The sequence below is a fragment of the Dermochelys coriacea genome, chromosome 2 (genome assembly GCF_009764565.3).
Source record: "Dermochelys coriacea isolate rDerCor1 chromosome 2, rDerCor1.pri.v4, whole genome shotgun sequence".
NCBI classification, from domain to species: Eukaryota; Metazoa; Chordata; order Testudines; family Dermochelyidae; genus Dermochelys; species Dermochelys coriacea.
The window spans coordinates 12,055,679-12,061,963 of record NC_050069.1 but is presented as its reverse complement, the minus strand read 5'-3'; the positions used below and the strand labels follow the sequence as shown (position 1 = coordinate 12,061,963).

At 46.3% G+C, this 6,285-nt stretch overlaps 1 long non-coding RNA gene across 1 annotated transcript; it reads left to right on the top strand.

The window, feature by feature from the left end:
* Positions 1-1,550: 1,550 nt before the first annotated feature.
* On the top strand, positions 1,551-6,030 carry LOC122458422. The gene is made up of 2 exons (XR_006278471.1): positions 1,551-1,616; positions 3,726-6,030. It is a non-coding gene; the product is annotated as an uncharacterized LOC122458422 (long non-coding RNA).
* Positions 6,031-6,285: the final 255 nt, after the last annotated feature.

The following is a 6,285-nucleotide window of genomic DNA, read 5'->3' as shown; positions in this document are numbered from 1 at the left end:
CTATAACACCTTTATCACACAGTTGTGTTGGTGTTGGATTATTTCCTCCTCCTGTAGGTTTTCACATGGAAGAGATACTTTGGCACTAACAGCACGTCTATACTGCAGCTGGGAGTGAACCTCCCAGCCTGGATAGACTGACTTGTGCTAGCTTCGCTTGAGCTAGTCCACTAAAATTAGCAGTGTGGATGTTGTGGCATGAGTGATGACTTGAACTAATTCCCGAAGCTTGCACTCAGGGGCTTAGACTCGGGTGGCTAGCTGGAGCAAAGCTAGTGTGAGTCTGTCTACCTGGACTGGGAGGCACACTCCCGGATGCAGTGTAGACGTACCCTTTGTGTCCAACTCTGCAATGCACTGAGCACGCTTGACGGGATACAGCACTGCAGCCAATGTTTTCAAAAAGCAGGTGACTGAAGAGCATAAAGCTTGGGGATGAAAACTGTGGTCAGCAACGCTGCTCCCAGGAGCTTTCTCCAATAAAGGTAAAGCTCATCTGTACACGAGACAGCTCTTGGAGGCTAATCCCAGACTATGGAATGAACGCTAGCAAGGACCATCACAAACCTCATCACCTCCCAATCCCAATGCAAGGTGCATTTCTTTGACCTGCCTCTTCTAACAAACATATAGCAACATGTCCAAATCAGACACTCCATTGTGCATGCTTGTCTCCCCGGGGTTGGGGGGAGAGAACACACACATGACAGCCGTTGCTTAGTGCACTGCTGGAAGGTATTCGGGCATGTTGGTGATGAGTGTGGGATAAGAACCTATATCGAATAGAATAGTCCCACACTCAGATATGACTGAGGCACTGAGCAGCCTAAATCCCCTGAGCACTGAATGAGACTCAGGCTCCTGGCTGCCTAAACCACTTTTGAAAAGGGGACATAGCTGCTTTTGAAAATTTACCCCATGTGATTAACTTTAAGACACATAAGGCATCCCATTGATGCCAGCTGGGATGTTAGGTTAAGCACCTGGGGCCAGATTTTTAAGGGTATCTAGGTGTCTGCTGGGATTTTCAAAAGCAATTAGGTGCCTAAAACACACTGGAGTGTGAGGCACCTACATGCTTTTGAAAATCTTATTAGGTGCCTAGGTACCTTTCAAAATCTGGCCTTCAGGGCTTTTCTGGATAGGGCCACAGTGAACTGTATGCTGCAGGATTGAGCCCTAATTTGCATGGAACGCAGCCTGCATTGCTCAGAGCCCTGCAGGGTCCAATATCACGTCACCCACACAGAGCCCTGTAGCTGGAACCAGTACTCCTCTTCCTGTCTATGCCTAGCACCATGGGTCTGATTGGGGTTTCTGGGCACTACTATAGAAACAAAGAACTCAGCTCCTGTCATAAATATAAAGGGAAGGGTCACCACCTTTCTGTATACAGTGCTATAAAATCCCTCCTGGCCAGAGGCAAAATCCTTTCACCTGTAAAGGGTTAAGAAGCTAAGGTAACCTCGCTGGCACTTGACCCAAAATGACCAATGAGGGGACAAGAGTCTTTCAAATCTGGAAGGGGGGGGAGAACAAAGGGTTTGGGGCTGTCTGTGCGATGCTTTTGCCGGGAACATATCAGGAATGCAAGCCTTCCAACTCCTCTGAAGTTAGTAAGTAATCTAGCTAGAAAATGTGTTAGGTTTTCAGCTTGTAAATTCGCTGTGCTGGAGGAAATGTGTATCCCTGTTTTTGTGTCTTTTTGTAACTTAAAGTTTTGCCTAGAGGGATTCTCTATGTTTTGAAAAAAGAAAAGGAGTACTTGTAGCACCTTAGAGACTAACAAATTTGGCATCCGATGAAGTGAGCTGTAGCTCACGAAAGCTTATGCTCTAATAAATTTGTTAGTCTCTAAGGTGCCACAAGTACTCCTTTTCTTTTTGCGAATACAGACTAACACGGCTGCTACTCTGAAATCTATGTTTTGAATCTGACTCCCTGTAAGATTATCTTCCATTCTGATCTTACAGAGTTGTTCTCTTATCTTTTTTTTTGTTCTTCTAATAAAGTTCTGATTTTTAAGAATCTGATTGGGTTTTTGGGCCTTAAAAATCCAAGGGGTGTATGCCCATCTTGTTTATTCTCAAGCCTCCCCAGGAAAGGGGGTGTAAAGGCTTGAGGAGGATATTTTGGGGAAATAAGAATGCCAAGTGGTCCTTTCCATGTTCTTTGTCTAAAAGACTTGGTGGTGGCTTTACCTAATCCAAGGGCAAAGACTTTGTGCCTTGGGGAAGATTTAACCTAAGCTGGTAGAAATAAGCTTAGGGGGTCTTTCATGCAGGTCCCCACATCTGTACCCTAGAGTTCAGAGTGGGGAAGTAACCTTGACAGCTCCCGACATCTGCACATGAGTCTGATCAGCCACCTGGGAGTCTTTTCTTAACTCCCCTTGCTGCTCCAGTTAGAAAAATAAACCATTCTGGTCAGCTCTATTTCCAATACTCCTCGCTGATCAATACCCTTAAATATATTGATTGAATGGATTTATGCACAGAGCCCACAAGACCCTTTAAATGACATTAATTCCTTGTGACAGCAGCAATAAGTATTATGTCTGGGAACCTCAGGTGCCCCATTGCTGGCACGAGTTGGGTCCTTGGCCCCTCAGGTCACTTTGACAATGCCAGCCTAAATTACTTGGAGTATCTTAACTCATACTCATGCAATTGCTAATAAAGCACTAAGTGTATCTGCTTGGCTACCAATTAACCAATTGCGTAGTCCCTATTGAGGGTCCAATACTGTAAGGTGCTGAGCACTTCCTGTAGTGTGCTGAGCTCCTTGGCTCACTGAAGTCAATGGGAGCAGAGCACTCAGAACCACCCATGATCAGTCCCTAATATCTATAAAAAGTTACTAAAATATTATTGCATTTCCCTCTCAATATAATATTTTTCTTCATTATTATTAATAATGGTGGTGGTGGTTGGCAGTTTGCCAAAGGGATTGATTCTGCTCTATAATTGGGTATGAAATTAATTTTGATTCAGCTAACCCCCAGTTCCTCCAGGCTAATCCAAATTATATTTACCCAGCTTTTTAAATCACCCAGAGGCTGATCCTTACCCATGGGAGTCACCCGGACTGCTGGGGAGAGAATAGCTTCTAGAAATAGTTTCTGGCCTGATTTAAAATACCACCCTTGGACTCAGTCCTGCTTCACTGAAGGGATGGGAGATTTAGCCACTGGGGCAGATCCTCAGCACTCCACTACAGCCAATAGACACTGAGCTACTCCAATTTACACCAGCTTAAGGATGTTGCCCATTGATTTCAGTGGAAGCAGGACTGGGCATTGTGTCATAAGCCTGCTTATAATGGCTCACACGGGCTTGTGTACTGGGCAAACAGCCAGAGAACTTGAACCCTTTCAGTCCCCGGGGTCCTCTCATGTTTATGAAGCTCATTAAATACTTCAACAATAAACTGTCAGCCGTGTACGTTTTCTCTTTTCCCCACAGTGCACCAGATATGCCCAGAGCTCTAACCCTTCAGGGATAATCCAATTCCTCATACCTCTGACATTTCTGTTTGGGCCTGAGTTTCGTATTCTAGGAGTACCTTTTTAACCTTAGTTATAGCATCTCCAAGGGCTAGGTAGGCAGCATCCTCCTGCTTCCCCACTGCTCTTTAGTAACCTCTTTTATCTCTTTGCTTAAAGTTTCCTCTTCCTTTTTATAACCTCTGCTTGCTCATTGTGTTTGTTTCATTAAATTTCACAGGGGTGACTGACTTTCAGTGCTGGAAATGCAGTAACTGCTCCTTCCATCTTTGCTCCAGCCACAGAAGTATGCACCTGCTTTTTATTTACTTCCCGAGGAGCTGGCTGCTCCGGGTGGCTGGATGAATTGAACAGGCCTCACTGTCATGTGGTAACCCACCCAGAGTGGTTGTGTGGTTGCCGCTTGATGATAATAGCCTTCTCCTCCTTTTATCCTGATTCTGCTGTAAATCTTCATGTGGCAGGAGCAGAAGTATGGCTAGATTATTTAACTGTGGCGTGGATGCACGGAGTGAGTGCTGTTAGGAACTGGTTCCACTCTCTGGCATCAAGTGAACCCAATCCCCCAAGTTTGAAAATCTTGGAGGGTCCTCTTAGAAGTCAGACAGAAGCCACAGATTCACTGAGGAGCTCGGGAGGGAGAGTGAATAATGGAAGGTGATGTCTGCTGGGGGAGATATTGGTGGTGGGAATAGGAGTGGCTGCTATTGATTTTGATTTTTACTTTTCTTTAAGACGTGTTTTGAGTCTTGTTGTTCCTTCTCCTTCCCATCCAGCCTGGGATAGCCGATCGTGCTGCTTCCACCCCAGAGTCAGCTCCCTTCCACCTGATCTGTATTTTTACTATATGGCAAAGGCACCCAGAGCATTGGATAGGTGCCTCCTCTTAATGCCTATATAAATCTAAATAAGTACAGCTTCTCTGTTCTGCCCAGAAGCACATTGGCAGTATGGGGAACCCAGCCCTGATCAGAGGGGATCCTCCCTGCTCTGCCTGCTGCATATGGCCGCTGCTCCATATGGTGCTGATGTCTGATCCATCACACAGAGGGCTGGAATGCTACTGGGGCATTCCTTGCAAAGATGGACAGACATTCTTGGATGGGGACCGACTCTCTGGGATTATACGATAGCTTTGCCTGTGTCAGGCGAGAGGATGATGCTGGACTCAGCATGTGGCTGAAGAACCACAATCCTGGTGGAAAATATCAGATCCCAGAGAGCTTGTGAAAGATACAGTGGGCACCATCTCCTCTCAAACTCTGGACTCCCATGATCTTTCTCAGTCTCTTTTAAAGCTCTCAAGCCCTAAGTGAACCTATAATTAAAGCCAGTGGAAACATTTCCGAGACAGGAAGGCCCTGATCCTCTCATGGGATAATTCCCCTTTGTGCCTCTCCCCCAGTGAAAACCAGATTAAAACCCAGCCACGCTCCCTCTTCCCCAGTAACATCTACCGTGCAGCTCCTACATCACCTCCCTCTTTCAGCCCACAGCATAGTGCGCATCACTGGGGGATGGCCCGGGCATCCCTAACCCCAAGCAATCTCTGGCTGTCAAAATGCCCCTTTGGGAGCATAGGAACCCAGTGTAATGTGCTGCAGACTTCAATCTTACTGTGCTGGGCTCGTCATGGCTCCCCTGTTCTCTCCTCTCTTCTGCCTTGGCCTGAGATGGAAGTTTGTTTAGTTTCTTGCTCTAACAAATTAAACACACACACACACACACGCACTTATCCATGACAGTAATATTTGGCACTTCTATAGCATCTCCCAGCCCGGGCTGTCAAAGGACGTATGGACATAGATGAAGAACTTGGACTCCTAACCCAAGGAGAGCTAGACAAATGTCTATTCTCCCCTTCGTACAGGTGCGGGGAAATGATGCCTACAGAAGTTCAGTGGCTTGCCAGAGATTTCATGGTGAGTCAGCAGACCTAGGAATAGAATCTGTGTTGCATTGAACCATGCTTTAACCACAGGACTTTCTCTCCTTCCCTGTAGTTGTGCATAAACCCACTAACTCTCCATCCACTATCACATCAAATTCCAGCTTTCTGTCACCCCAGTAAACCTCTTCATCACTCCACCCACCCCTGCTCTCCTCCCTTGCCAAGTTATACATGGCCTCCTCCTTCTCTGCTCAGTCAATGTTCCCATCCTCTCCCACCTGTCTGTCATTTCTCCATCCACACTGCCCCTACGTACTTCCACACTGCCCCCTATGCAGGATGTGACCTTCCTGAACTTATCCACATGCAGACCCTCTTGAAGGTCCACGTCTGCTGTGCTGCTTATAGCGAAGGGAGCAGATTTGTATACAAAGGGCTTAGGACTTATCTACACGATGCAGCAAGGCAAGGTGCGACTCTACAGCGCTCTAGCCAGCTGTACACTAACTAGCCGTGTGAACCCTGCTACTGTACATTAAAAGTTCCATGGCACACTTTGCTGTGTTTCTATTTCAAATGCTGCAGGCTAGTGAGCTGTAGATTCACACACCAGCTCGCCTCAAGCTGAGAAGCATTCCCCCAGCTCAAAGTGTAGACATGCCCTCGCTCACTGTGGAGACATGTCCTAGTAAATGAGAGGAAAAAATGTCTCCCATATTCCCCCTATTTGTCTGTCTGTCCTTAGTATCTCGACCATCCCTTCTTGTCTGCCGAGAAAGCACCTAGCATATAGTGGTTGCCACCAGAAATGACTAATAAATAAAGATAACGTATATACGATACACTGAGCATATCACACCGAACTGAAGATAAGGTCTCAGTATTTTAG